This window comes from Lathamus discolor, chromosome W, assembly GCF_037157495.1.
Source record: "Lathamus discolor isolate bLatDis1 chromosome W, bLatDis1.hap1, whole genome shotgun sequence".
Taxonomy (NCBI): Eukaryota; Metazoa; Chordata; class Aves; order Psittaciformes; family Psittacidae; genus Lathamus; species Lathamus discolor.
The window spans coordinates 1,738,948-1,753,634 of record NC_088908.1 but is presented as its reverse complement, the minus strand read 5'-3'; the positions used below and the strand labels follow the sequence as shown (position 1 = coordinate 1,753,634).

At 42.3% G+C, this 14,687-nt stretch overlaps 1 protein-coding gene across 4 annotated transcripts in view; it reads left to right on the top strand.

The window, feature by feature from the left end:
• Nucleotides 1-2,437: 2,437 nt before the first annotated feature.
• Nucleotides 2,438-14,687, top strand: part of LOC136004334 (transcription factor RFX3-like) — a 141,719-nt gene continuing 129,469 nt past the window's right edge. For all 4 annotated transcript variants that reach the window (XR_010608389.1, XM_065660761.1, XM_065660760.1 and 1 more), the window contains exon 1: nucleotides 2,438-2,649. The gene's annotated coding sequence lies outside the window, so the exon portion shown is untranslated. The remainder of the gene's footprint in view (nucleotides 2,650-14,687) is intronic.

The window sequence follows — 14,687 nt, the reverse complement described above, 5'->3', positions numbered from 1 at the left end:
GGCGAATGAAGCTGCTAAGCCACTGGCCATCGTATTTGAAAAATCATGGCAGTCAGGTGAAGTTCCCGACAACTGGAAAAAGGGAAATATAACCCCCATTTTCAAGAAGGGGAAAATGGAAGACCCGGGGAATTACAGACCAGTCAGTCTCACCTCTGTGCCTGGTAAAATCTTGGAGCACATTCTGCTGGATGGCATGCTAAGGCACATGAAAAACAACAAGGTGCTTGGTGACAGCCAGCATGGCTTCACTAAGGGGAAATCCTGCCTGACCAATTTGGTGGCCTCCTATGATGGGGCTACAGAATTGATGGACTGGGGTAGAGCAGTTGACGTCATCTACCTGGACTTGTGCAAAGCGTTTGACACTGTCCCACACGACATCCTTCTCTCTAAATTGGAGAGATATCAATTTGATGGTGGATAAAGAACTGTCTGGACGGCCGCACACAAAGAGTTGTGGTCAATGGCTCGATGTCCGGCTGGAGAACAGTAACTAGTGGTGTCCCTCAGGGATCGGTGTTGGGACCGGTCTTGTTTAACATCTTCGTTGCTGACATGGACAGTGGGATTGAGTGCGCCCTCAGCAAGTTTGCCGATGACACCAAGCTGTGTGGTCCGGTTGACAGGCTGGAGGGAAGGGATGCCATCCAGAGGGACCTTGACACGCTTGTGAGGTGGGCTGATGCCAACCTTATGAAGTTCAACCACGACAAGTGCAAGGTCCTACACCTGGGTCGGAGCAATCCCAGGCACAGCTACAGACTGGGCAAAGAAGAGATTCAGAGCGGCCCTGCAGAGAAGGACTTGGGGGTGCTGGTCGATGAAAAAATGAACATGAGCCGGCTGCAGTGTGCGCTCGCAGCCCAGAAAGCCAACCGTATCCTGGGCTGCATCAAAAGGAGCGTGACCAGCAGGTCAAAGGAGGTGATCCTGCCCCTCTACTCTGCTCTTGCGAGACCTCACCTGGAGTATTGTGTGCAGTTCTGGTGTCCTCAACATAAAAAGGACATGGAACTGCTGGAACAAGTCCAGAGGAGGGCCACAAGGATGATCAGGGGACTGGAGCATCTCCCGTATGAAGACAGGCTGAGGAAGTTGAGGCTGTTCAGCCTGGAGAAGAGAAGGCTGCGTGGGGACCTAATAGCAGCCTTCCAGTATCTGAAGGGGGCCTATAGGGATGCTGGGGATGGACTAGGGACTGTAGTGATAAGACGAGGGGTAACGAGTTAAAACTTAAGCAGGGGAAGTTCAGATTGGATATAAGGAGGAAATTCTTTCCTGTTAGGGTGTTGAGACACTGGAATGGGTTGCCCAGGGAGGTTGTGAGTGCTCCATCCCTGGCAGTGTTCAAGGCCAGGTTGGATGAAGCCTTGTGTGGGATGGTTTAGTGTGAGGTGTCCCTGCCCATGGCAGGGGGGTTGGAACTAGATGATCTTGAGGTCCTTTCCAACCCTAACTATTCTGTGATTCTATTCTATGACCCTAGAGGAGCAGAGAATCACTGCTGATATGGGAGATTAGGGGAAAACAGGATGAAGAAAGGAAATTAAAGAGCATTGTGCTGGTGGCAGCATGCAGATTGAAGTATGTTCAGGGAAGGAATAGAAGTGAAGCAGGTTGCATTCTAAGACAAGGCATATGTGGGGATAGGTAGGGGGTCTATGAGGAACATCGTTGGAGGGAAAGGTTGGCACAAGGCAGATGGTAATAATACACATTCTGGTTACATATGTGCCAAGTCCACACAGCAGTTACAGAAAATGTTCAGCTTTGCCAATGAGGGCAGTACAGCTTTAGCCACAGTCTCACCTACTTTAAATGGCAGCATTTATTAACTTAACAAATACCCCATCCATCAGCAGCTCTACACTGCCATTTTCTGATGGAAAAAGTAGTCAAAACCAGTGAGAAGCAGTGAGCACAAAGCAGAACTTCCTGTTCACTCTAAACTGCTCACAAGTAGCAGGATGCAAGCAGGGTGGAAAAGCAAAGCAAGCCACTGAAAGGAGATCCCTGCACAAAACCCCCCTTTATCTTAGTCACTAATCGGATGTGATGTCAGGATGGCAGTGAGCATGATCTATGCAGGGGACAGATACGTTGATATGACCACACCCCCTCTTCTCTCCTCCCTCTCACTTGGGATTTGGCCTGGTGGTTGCTATCCATTTGAACAATCAGCCACTATTATAGGTTCCTTCCCCCTGCCTACTCCAATGTAGTGTGATATTACATCCATGGATAGTCCATTGTCATGCTATTGCTACTTTGCTTGGTGGAGATAGACTACTTCCTCGCACGCCCTTAGCGAGGTGGAGTTAATGTCCCTCCCAACCTTTTTTTTTTTCCCTCTTGAGGAAACGCACCCTCCTCCCCTCCAGCCCTAGAAGCTATCCGTCATACAGAAGGCCCTACCTCTTCCGGGTCTCTTCGGCTAGATCACTTCCTCCTCCTCTCTCGCTTGCTCTCTCTCTTTTGTGTGTTATAGCAACAGTTGCTTTGTGAATTAAGTACCAGTCACCGTAGTCCTGGTGACTGTTACTCATCAACAACAACCGCTCTTCCGCTGGCTTCCATCTCCTTCCTCATCGTCATCTAAAACACCCATCACCAACAAGAACAACAACACAGCTTTCCACGGTTCAGGTGATTGTAATTGCTCTGTACAGGCTTGCAATCCCGCCTTTCTATCCCTTTCTTCTCCTTTTCCTCCACCCCAACCTTTACCTCCTCCCTCCTTGCAGCATCCAGGCTGGGATTGCTCCATTGGGCTTCACTATTGATTGAGGGGGGAGGGGGGAGTCTCTAGCACTTTCTTTTCTCAGCTTTTCTTCCTTCCCATGTTGTAATATGATAAGAGACATTATTTCCAAAGCGGAAGAAATGATATAAATTGCCCTGTAGTTGTTTATTATGAAGGGTATTCCCCCCCCCCCCCCCGCATTTTTTATCTGACATGCTGCAGTCAGTACTTGTAATGTTCCAAAGTATCTTGTATATCAATAGGAAAGGCCAGTGGGTAGCATAGCAGAGGGATTAAAGATCTTTTAAAACTGGCTTGAAAGTGTGATTAGTAGTTAATAGTAGAGGTTGAAGGGTTAATTGGTACTATATAAAAACCTTCAGTTAAATTAGCTGTTATTTCTATAAACCAAGCTATCTGGTTGCAAGTGTAATTTAATTTTAGAATTGCATGGCTGTTCTTCTGTATACCTAACTTCATGTTCTCGTCAACTAACATTTTAATTTTATTTAAAAACCATAATTGTTCTACATGGAATATTTGATTGTATTATTTTCCATGCACTGATTCAGAGCCTTTTTGAATACTCCAGCTCGTATTACTTGTAGAATTTAACCTGCTAGTATAGAAACCACCGAGTTTTCAATAAACTCAAAGGAATTGTGCACATTTAGAACACATAATGCTGTGTGTTTGTCTTACTTTCTTAGGAAAATGTTTGTGAAGTTAAAGAAGTCTTTAATGTATAGTTACATAGGAAAAAGAACTATCTACCTGTGTATGTTAATTAAGGTGGTCCAACCATGCCATGCTGTTGATTCATGTGGTTTCCTGTTGTCATTTAGTTTCTGTATCAAGTTGTATTATCCTAGTAGATGTTCTAAAATAGTTTCATAGGCTATTAACCCTAGCTTATACTGTGTTACGAAGTGAACCTCTTGTACATGCTATCTTATGAACATAGTTTCTTTCTGCTACCTAAGTGCTATGTAGAAAAATGGCAGAATGTATCTAATGTGGGGTTTAGCCTATTTTTAAAATAAAAGAAGAAAACCACTGATAACAGCGTAACTGTCTAGTTCTTCACAACTCTTTAGTCAATGTTTGGGGTTTTTTTCCCCCCACTGATTCTTAATATAAATCCTATATGTATTTCCTGTGTAATTGCTTTACTTGGATTTACTCTCATTTCTCTCTCTAACGTTTAGTGCCATGATGAAATGTTTAGTTGCTTCTTACACGTATACTTTAATGGCAAAAAAACAGGGATATCTTAATCTTTGGTGATTCCTTTTTCTTTTATCATATTATCAGTCCTTTTGAATTTAACCTAATTTTGAACTAGCTATAATGTTGTATTAGGAAAATAATTATTATTTTTTTAGAATTATTGTTTAATAACATGCAGATGCAAGTCTGTGAGATGGAAGATGGGATACTAGAATTTTAAAGGGATACTTGGAATTCAGATAATGGGGGAAGCTAAAGAACATCCTTGCAACATTTTGCTTATTTAGATAAATTAAAATATCAGTCTTTAAATCTTTGTGTCAATATTTTCTTTGCTTTTGCAGTTTGTTTTAGTCCTACTTTGCTTTTTTTATTATTGCTGATAGTTTTGTCTTTCTGTGTATATTTTATAATTCTTTTTTCTGTATTTGCTGGCACTCATTTTCAGTCTTTATTAATCTCAGTATGGTTCCTTTTTGATGAATTGTTTCCTATCCACTTTCCTTTTCCTTGTAGGTGTTTTGCTTCCACATGATTTAATGTTTCACAGTTTACTTGGGGGTAGTTGGACATGGCAAGGCTGGGAAGCATTGTATATCAGACATCTCTGAAGTATATCTAGCTGAGCTGCAGGGATAGCCTACAATTACTCTTTTGTTAATCAGTTTTCTTCTGGGGTGTAAACATTATCTGCTTCATCTCAATATAGACAAAATTGACATTTAAAATTTATTTTGAGTATGACTTCTTCAGCCAATTGCAAATTACTAGGAAGAATGCTCATTCAGCAGTTCAGGATCTGTTTTTCACACCAGCAACCTGAAGATTGGTTAAAACATCTTCAAATGTATTGTGAAAATAATAATGTTGAGGAATTAGCCTTTCTGTCAAGTAGGATAATCTGAGTTGTAAATTTATCTTTTAGATAATTTAGTAACTATCTCTAAGTGTGTTTAGTTGATATTTGCTTAGATTTTTGCAGAACATATTAAAGCCTGCCCCCTTTCTGATATAGTAGTGCTGCTGTACCTGGTTTGACATCACTGTTTTACCATTAAAAAAAGTCAGGGATTTACTAAAACCTATTATTGGTGTAGCTGATTGATTTATGTATGGGTTTTGTGGTTTTGTTTTGTTGTTGTTTTTTTTTTTTAGTATCTGTGTTAATATATATGTGTTATATATTTTATGTATATGTATATATGTATACATTTAAATACAGGTGATTGAGGGGTTTTAATTTATTATTTTATTTTAACATGCTCATTCTTGGAATTGCGGAGAAGTTAATTTTCCTGAAAGTTCTGGGTGACTGACACTATGTTTAGCCAGAAAAAGAATAAATTTAGTGAAGATACACCAAAACTAAAACATATTTATGCTGGAAAATGTTCAAAAATCCTAAGTGTCTGGCAATATCCATTTCACTGTGGGTAGATCTTTATTGTGTAAATGTGAAGTAGCTGTTCAGATAGAGTGAGCATCTGCATATGTGTCAAACCCTGCTCTATGTACTTACATCAAGTACTTAAGTTTGATGCTGAGGAGTGAGGGAAGGAAAAGGGATTTGAGTGGAAAAGACTAAAGGGAGCATTGAACTTGGACAGTTTGTACTGTAGAGGCATGCTAATCTACCAGATGAGGGGGGGAGTGCTGGTTTAATCTCGGCAGGGTCTGGTTCTGGTTGAATTTCTTCATGTGTGGAATACTTAGTCAACCAAGCTGTCTCACCAAACAGATCAAGGCTCTATCCCATTTTATATAAAAGCCCCTATATGTCTGCAGAAGTTTCATTTACTTTAGTTACGTTCAAGGGTCTATCTTATGGTACCAGTAAAGAGTTACTTATGGAGCAACTGAAGTTGGACAGCATTGGCAACTGCTCTTTGCTGAAGTCCCTCCTGCTTCTAGTATATCCTTTAGCAACACAGAGGAAAACACTTTCAGTAGAAACTAGATCTGGCAAATACCAAGGCTGTAAAATATAGTTCAGACAATCAATAGAATCATAGAATAGTTAGGGTTGGAAAGGACCTCAAGATCATCTAGTTCCAACCTCCCTGCCATGGGCAGGGACACCTCACACTAAACCATCCCACCCAAGGCTTCATCCAACCTGGCCTTGAAATAGCTAGCTTTTAAGTGCAGCGATTTTTACAGTATATCTAGATGTCTTTAGCTGTGTAGATATAATATTTTAGACAGTTTTCCAAGCTGTTTTCCATCACTTTTGAGATCATAATCAATAGGTTAATTTTTAATGTTGCAGTGATCTGTCCTTGAAAGTAATTAAAGGTAGCAGTTACTGTACTTTTTAGTCCCTATAGTTATCTCTTTGCCTGTGTTGATGGAAATGGGTGCTTGATTCTGGACTTCAAATTGTTACTGTATTCTTTACAAGGCTAAATCCTAAAAGTGCAGGAGATCATAGAATCATAGAATGGTTTGAGTTGGAAGGGACCATAAAGATCATCTAGTTCCAACCCCCCTGCCTTGGGCAGGGACGTCTTCCATTAGACCAGGTTGCTCAAAGCCCCATCCAACCTGTCCTTGAACACTTCCAGGGTTGGGGCAGTCACAGCTTCTTTGGGAAACCTGTTTCAGTGTCTCACCAGGCTCATAACAAAGAATTTTTACTAATCTAAATCTCCCCCTTTTCAGTTTAAAAACATTCCCCCTTCTTCTATCATTACCTGCCCTTGTAAAAAGTCCCTATCCAGACTTCTTGTAGGCCCCCTTTAGGTACTGGAAGGCTGCTAGAAGGTCTCCTTGGAGCCTTTGCTTTTCCAGGCTGAACAACCCCAATTCTCTCAGCCTGTCTCCATTGGAGGGATGTTCCAGCCCTCTGGTCGTCTTCGTGGCCCTTCCTCTTGTGTTGGGGGCCCCAGAACTGTAGACAGTATTCCGAGTGGGATCTCATGAGAGCAGAGGGGCAGGATTGCCTCCTTGAACCTGCTGGTCACGCTCCTTTTGATGCAGCCAAGTACACAGTTGGCTTTCTGGGATGGGAGCGCACACTACTGGCTCATGTTCAGTTTCCCATCGACCAACACTCTCAAGTCCTTCTCTTCAGGGCTGCTCTGAATCACTTCTCTGCCCAACCTGTATCTATGCCTGGGATTGCCCTGACCCAGGTGTAGGACCTTGCACTTGGCTATGTTGAACATCATGAGGTTTGTGCTGGCCCACCTCTCAAGTGTGTCAAGGTTCCACTGGATGGCATCCCTTCCCACCAGTGTGTTGACCACACTGCATAATTTGATTTTGTTGGCAAACTAGTTGAGGGTGGATCTTGACAAATAGGTTAAACAGAGCTGGTCCCAATACTGACCCCTGAGGAATGCCACTTGTCACTGGTCTCCACTAGTAGTATAAAATGTTTTGAGGTGCACACACTAGGTATTGTATAAACTAGTTATTTTAGCCTTTCTGATAACTTTTGAGACATCTTTTTATTCTTTTTTATAGTTTCTGTGATACTGCCCTTCATCTTGTTTGAAAGAGGTGTAGAGGTTTCAAAAACACAGATTTCATCAGAATAATTATGTGGGGAATGGTAAGAGTAAATATATGCTACTATTGAAGAAAAGGCAGTCAGTTACCAGGTGTTATATATTCCATTTGGTGATAGACATCTGGCCAATAAGCAAGTGTCCACACCCTATACTTCATCTATCGTAATATGGATACATTTTATGGCAAAAGCTATAAGCCAGATGTCATTAATCATACTACTATAGACCACATGACCTTGGTCACCATGCTTGTAGTAAGCGTGGGTAAAGCCCTTCCCAAGTCTTTGCTCGCAAAGCCAAGCCATCAATCAATCAATCATAGACCAATTTAAAGGGGAAAATCCATATCGTTCCCTTTTTCTGTATGCCATTTCTTATCCCTTCTCTAGTAGATTTGCTAAAATATTAATCCTGTAGAGGTATTTGTAGCTATCTAATTTGGCCTGCAGAATTTTATGATTGAAATTAATGAGCAAAACCAATAGAATGCAGTTTGACAGAAGCATCTTAGAGTCAACTTAATGATCCATTGGGCATATATGAATATAAAAAGTAAATATGAAGCATCATGCTGCTGTTTTTAAGGTGTTTTTTTAGGTTGTGTCGTGGTTTAAACCCAACCACAAACCTCGTCCACTCACTCCCTCCCCTTCTTGCCCTCCCCCTGCTTCTGGAGGGATGGAGAGGAGAATCGAAAAGAATGCAACTCCCACGGGTTGAGATAAGAACAGTTTAGTAACTAAGGTATAACACAAATCACTGCTGCTACCACCAATAATAATAGTGCTAAAGGAAATAACAAGAGGAAAGAATACAACACCTCAACACCAGTTGACCCATAACTCGCCCCACTCCCCCCAGCCGAGCACCGACCGATACCTTCTCCAACCCTGCAGTCCCCCTACCCCTTCCGGGGTAACTCCCCGTTACCTCCTGGGCATGACGTACTGTGGTATGGAATACCTCTTTGGTCAGTTTGGGTCAGGTGTCCTGTCTGTGCTCCCTCCCGGCCTCCCCTCCTCCCTGGCAGAGCATGAGGCTCAGAAAGTCCTTGGCCAGACCAAACATTCGAGCAGCAACTGAAAACATCCACGTTATCAGCACTGTTCCCAGGCCAAAAGATCAAAACACAGCACTGTACTAGCTCCTAAGAAGGAGAAAAATGGCTGCTGCTGCTCAACCCAGGACAGGTTGTTAATTTATGGTCCAAAATATAGCTCTTTATCTTGTTCTTTGTGAGCATAAAATAAAGTATTTCTACAGAGCATGTTGTGCAGCTGTTTTAGCTGTTGAAACATTAATTTTGAGGTTTCTTAGTGTTTAATTTTTTAATTGTCCTCCTAAATGACAAATTAGAGGAAAACTTTGTTGTTTGCTTTCAGTTAGACTGTAGTGAAGATAACATGTACTGCTTTAGTTTTTCTGCTTTAATATTAAATATTTGCTTGTGTTTGCCAGCAAAGTAAAATAAGGAATTCATTCTACTTCCCATTGGCAGGCAGATCTTTAGCTGTTCCCTGGAAAGCAGGGCTTCGTTGTGCGTAACGGTTCCTTGGGAAGACAAGTGCCATAACTTTGAAAATTCTCCCCTTCTTTCTCCTTCCCCCCAGCTTTTATTGCTGAGTGTCATGTCATATAGTGTGGAATATCCCTTTGGCCAGTTGGGGTCAACTGTCCCAGCTCTGTCCCCTCCAGCCTACTTGCTGTCAGGTCGGTGTAAGAAACAGCAAAGGCCTTGATGCTGCATAAGCACTCTTAAACAGTAGCTAGAACATGGATGTGTTATCAACACTGTTTTAGTCACAAATCCAAAATACAGGACCATACAAGCTGCTATGAAGAAAATTAATTCTATGCCATCAAAAAAACAGTGCAATTTTAAGATCTGTTAGTATAACCCTTTTAAAGAAAGATATCTGGAGGTATGTGGTGACTATTTGAGAAGAGTTTTAAACTCTAAGCTAGTTGGTCAGAAATGTATAAGTAGGCCTACAGATTTATGTATGCTTCTTAACCTGAAAGCACCACATACCTTTGAGGTTGCACAGCAACTGACTCCTAGCAACAGTAGTAGATTGAATTTCTAAAAGCAACCGTGTTGAATGTAATAACAAAGGAAGAGTCCAAACAGTTGTCATGGTTTTCTTTTCATAATAAAGTAGTTTGAATTTAAGGAACATTTTGTCCCTCAAAAATAGGAAGCCCCTTGTAAAACAAAAGTACTTCAGAATGCTTCTGATACCTTAATGGCTCAATGTCCGGCTAATGGCTCAAAGTCCGGCTGGAGAACAGTAATGAGTGGTGTCCCTCAGGGATCGGTGTTGGGACCGGTCTTGTTTAACATCTTCATCGCTGACATGGACAGTGGGATTGAGTGTGCCCTCAGCAAGTTTGCCGATGACACCAAGCTGTGTGGTCCGGTTGATAGGCTGGAGGGAAGGGATGCCATCCAGAGGGACCTTGACACGCTTGTGAGGTGGGCTGATGCCAACCTTACGAAGTTCAACCACGACAAGTGCAAGGTCCTACACCTGGGTCGGAGCGATCCCAGGCACAGCTACAGACTGGGCAAAGAAGAGATTCAGAGCGGCCCTGCAGAGAAGGACTTGGGGGTGCTGGTCGATGAGAAAATGAACATGAGCCGGCAGTGTGCGCTCGCAGCCCAGAAAGCTAACCGTATCCTGGGCTGCATCAAAAGGAGCGTGACCAGCAGGTCGAAGGAGGTGATCCTGCTCCTCTGCTGTCATGAGACCTCACCTGGAGTATTGTGTACAGTTCTGGTGTTCTCAACATAAAAAGGACATGGAACTGCTGGAACAAGTCCAGAGGAGGGCCACGAGGATGATCAGGGGACTGGAGCACCTCCCATATGAAGACAGGCTGAGAAAGTTGGGTCTGTTCAGACTGGAGAAGAGAAGGCTGCGGGGAGACCTCATAGCAGCCTTCCAGTACCTGAAGGGGGCCTATAGGGATGCTGGGGATGGACTAGGGACTGTAGTGATAAGACGAGGGGTAACGGGTTAAAACTTAAACAGGGGACGTTTAGACTGGATATAAGGAGGAAATTCTTTCCTGTTAGGGTGGTGCGGCACTGGAATCGGTTGCCCAGGAATGTTGCGAATGCTCTGTCCCTGGCAGTGTTCAATGCTAGGTTGGGCAGAGCCTTGTGTGGGATGGTTTAGTGTGAGGTGTCCCTGCCCATGGCAGGGGGGTTGGAACTAGATGATCTTGAGGTCCTTTCCAACCCTAACTATTCTATGATTCTACCAAAACTAAAAGCTGTTTGGAATGAGAGTGGCTGTCATGTTTTAGGGGTTGTGTGTGTGTTGGTGTTTTGTTTTGGGTTTTTTATTTTTTGTTTTGGTTTGGTTTTTTTGGGGGGTGGGGAGTCTTGTGTGGAGTTTTTTTTCCTATTTTCTTTTTGTCTCATAATACTATAAAAAAAAACAGAAGATAAAGAATCATTAAATGGAGTATTAAGACAATACTTGCTTAAGGTGATTTTTAAGTTTCAATTTATCTTGTAAATTAATCCATTGTAGGGCTTCCTAAAAGTCACCTGCTAAACAAGTAAACAGTTTTGAAGGAAATTAAATTCTTTTACTTTGACATACATGTGAAACTAATGGAGTTAGAAAAAGACCTCCACTGAAAAGGTTATTCCATAATTGCCTCCTGTAGGGGTTCTTGAGTCTGTGTGAAGTTTTCAGTATCAGCTAATCTCATGTAGACAGTTTTTATGTTCCAAAATAAACGCGGTCAATACTTCATTGTTTTTATTTTTTCTCTCTTGGTTCAGCTAACATATTCTGAGATAACTTTTACAACTTTTTGGTGATGAATGGTGATATATTTTTTTTAATCAATATAGTATTTTATATATGCTAAACATGAGGAAACTGGCTGTTTTAAATCGAACTATAACCTTTTACAGAGGTTTGTGAAATTTTTGTGAAGACTTGTATAAAACTGACTGATGGACAAATTTACTCTGTCATACCAGTCTGTCAGTGTTTTACCTTTCAAATCCTTTGTGTTAAAGGTGTGAAAAAGGTAGAAAATGTGGGTAGGTAGGTGCTATGGAGATGGAATAAGATACAGAAATTCTCTCGCAGACAGTAAAATGCATTACTTTGTACAACTACATTCAAGTTTGTGGGTTTTTTTTTAATGCTGTTAAAATCTTAAGTCTAAATTAGATTAATACCCTTCTTTGTTTCTTGTGTCTGCTTTTAGAGCAGTTAAAATATAGTTCTGCTAAAGCCCAAAAACTATAATAAAAAGCCAAATTTAATTCTTTGTGACATTATAATTCAGTAAAATAGTACCATTTATTCTGAATTGCAGAGCACTGCCCTAACAGCTTAAAGCATACAGTTTCAGTTAATAAAAGCAATAGTTCTACCTTCACAGCATAGAACAAGAACATTGTATGGAAATATAAATAATGTTACTCATTTGACTTGGAATGTTTTGTGTTGCATTCTGAAAAAGTCTTTGTTAAATGGGTCGCTTCAGTCAAACTGTGAATAGTACCTTTCTGCTCAAAAAGTCCATTTCAGAATGTGGTGTTCTGTGATATTACTAACATTAGAATTCTTACTGCAAAGCACATTAGTAGTTGAAGATGATATATTCAGTAAACGTTTGTTTATGTTTGAATAATCATACTTGTGGCAAATTTTTCTAAACTGGGGACTTAAATAGCATTTATAAAGCATATTTGAAGCAGGTATTTAGAATCATAGAATCATAGAATAGTTAGGGTTGGAAAGGACCTCAAGATCATCTAGTTCCAACCCCCCTGCCATGGGCAGGGACACCTCACACTAAACCATCCCACACAAGGCTTCATCCAACCTGGCCTTGAACACTGCCAGGGATGGAGCACTCACAACCTCCCTGGGCAACCCATTCCAGTGTCTCACCACCCTAACAGGAAAGAATTTCCTCCTTATATCCAATCTGAACTTCCCCTGTTTAAGTTTTAACCCGTTACCCCTTGTCCTGTCACTACAGTCCCTGACAAAGAGTCCCTCCCCAGCATCCCTATAGGCCCCCTTCAGATACTGGAAGGCTGCTATTAGGTCCCCACGCAGCCTTCTCTTCTCCAGTCTGAACAGCCCCAACTTCCTCAGCCTGTCTTCATACGGGAGATGCTCCAGTCCCCTGATCATCCTCGTGGCCCTCCTCTGGACTTGTTCCAGCAGTTCCATGTCCTTTTTATGTTGAGGACACCAGAACTGCACACAATACTCCAGGTGAGGTCTCACAAGAGCAGAGTAGAGGAGCAGGATCACCTCCTTCGACCTGCTGGTAATACTCCTTTTGATGCAGCCCAGGATACGGTTGGCTTTCTGGGCTGCGAGCGCACACTGCCGGCTCATGTTCATTTTCTCATCGACCAGCACCCCCAAGTCCTTCTCTGCAGGGCCGCTCTGAATCTCTTCTTTGCCCAGTCTGTAGCTGTGCCTGGGATTGCTCCGACCCAGGTGTAGGACCTTGCACTTGTCGTGGCTGAACTTCATCAGGTTGGCATCAGCCCACCTTACAAGCGTGTCAAGGTCCCTCTGGATGGCATCCCTTCCCTCCAGCCTGTCAACCGGACCACACAGCTTGGTGTCATCGGCAAGCTTGCTGAGGGCACACTCAATCCCACTGTCCATGTCAGCGATGAAGATGTTAAACAAGACCGGTCCCAACACCGATCCCTGAGGGACACCACTTGTTACTGTTCTCCAGCCTGACATCGAGCCATTGACCACAACTCTTTGTGTGTGGCCATCCAGCCAGTTCTTTATCCACCGAGTGGTCCATCCATCAAATTGATATCTCTCCAATTTAGAGAGAAGGATGTCGTGTGGAACAGTGTCAAACGCTTTGCACAAGTCCAGGTAGATGACATCAACTTCTTTACCCTTATCCATCAATTCTGTAGCCCCATCATAGAAGGCCACCAAATTGGTCAGGCAGGATTTCCCTTTAGTGAAGCCATGCTGGCTGTCACCAAGCACCTTGTTGTTTTTCATGTGCCTTAGCATGCCTTCCAGCAGAATGTGCTCCAAGATTTTACCAGGCACAGAGTTGAGACTGACTGGTCTGTAATTCCCCGGGTCTTCCATTTTCCCCTTCTTGAAAATGGGGTTTATATTTCCCTTTTTCCAGTCGTCGGGAACTTCACCTGACTGCCATGATTTTTCAAATTCGATGGCCAGTGGCTTAGCAGCTTCATTTGCCAGCTCCTTCAGGACCCGCGGATGGATTCCATCAGGTCCCATGGACTTGTGCGTGTTCAGATTTTTAATTTTTTATTGAGGCACTAAGAAAAATAAGCCATGATATATCCATATGGTTAGTCATCCAGTCACTATTAGCAAACACAGGATCATAGGTGTTGACATGATTCTGGCGGACTGCAAGAGGCCTGGTCATCTGGCAGCAACTGCTAATTGTGTAAATGCCTTTTGAGCGTGGATAAGAGTTGTGCCTGCCCTTGGCTCCACCAATGGTAGTGTGATTTGAGGGAAGCATACTTTACATGAATAATGTGGGTGGCATCCTGCCTATGTGACACTAAAAGTCATTTGGAGAAACTCTGTAAGACTCATTTTGGAGTTTTAGAAAACAGCATTCTTTATTGTAGTGCTGAGCACACATGTGAATAGTTTTGCAAAGGTGAGTGTACCTGTTACTTGCCAGCAGTGGCTATATATTTAGCATATTCATGCATATTCACAGCTTTCCCAGGAAGCTATTTATATATTAATGAGATTTCCAGGAAGTAATTATAATATGTGCATTCTAATTACACATGTGCTTTCTTGCTGAGTAGAGTCTCCGGTAGTTGTAGATAGTCTTCCTCACTGTGTTTACTGAATTACCTCAGTGCTCACAAGGTCCTAGTGCTAAGTTAGCAGTTGATGTGTCCTTGCTTCTGTTCAAGTCTCTCTCAACATTGGGCACCACTCTTATCTTGCAGGCTAGCATCCTTAGTCTTATTTGCTGTCTCCTTAGTTGTTATCAATCCCGTGATGTTCCTTCCCCGGTCAGCTGGACATTCCTTTCTCTCTATGTGTTAGCAAATTAGAACAGTTTGCTTAGTTTAAAGTCACACACACTATTGTTAGTTTAAACCTATAATTTAAGCCTATGCCTATGCTGCCAATATCAGTCAAGGAGCAGGATGTTGGGAAGTA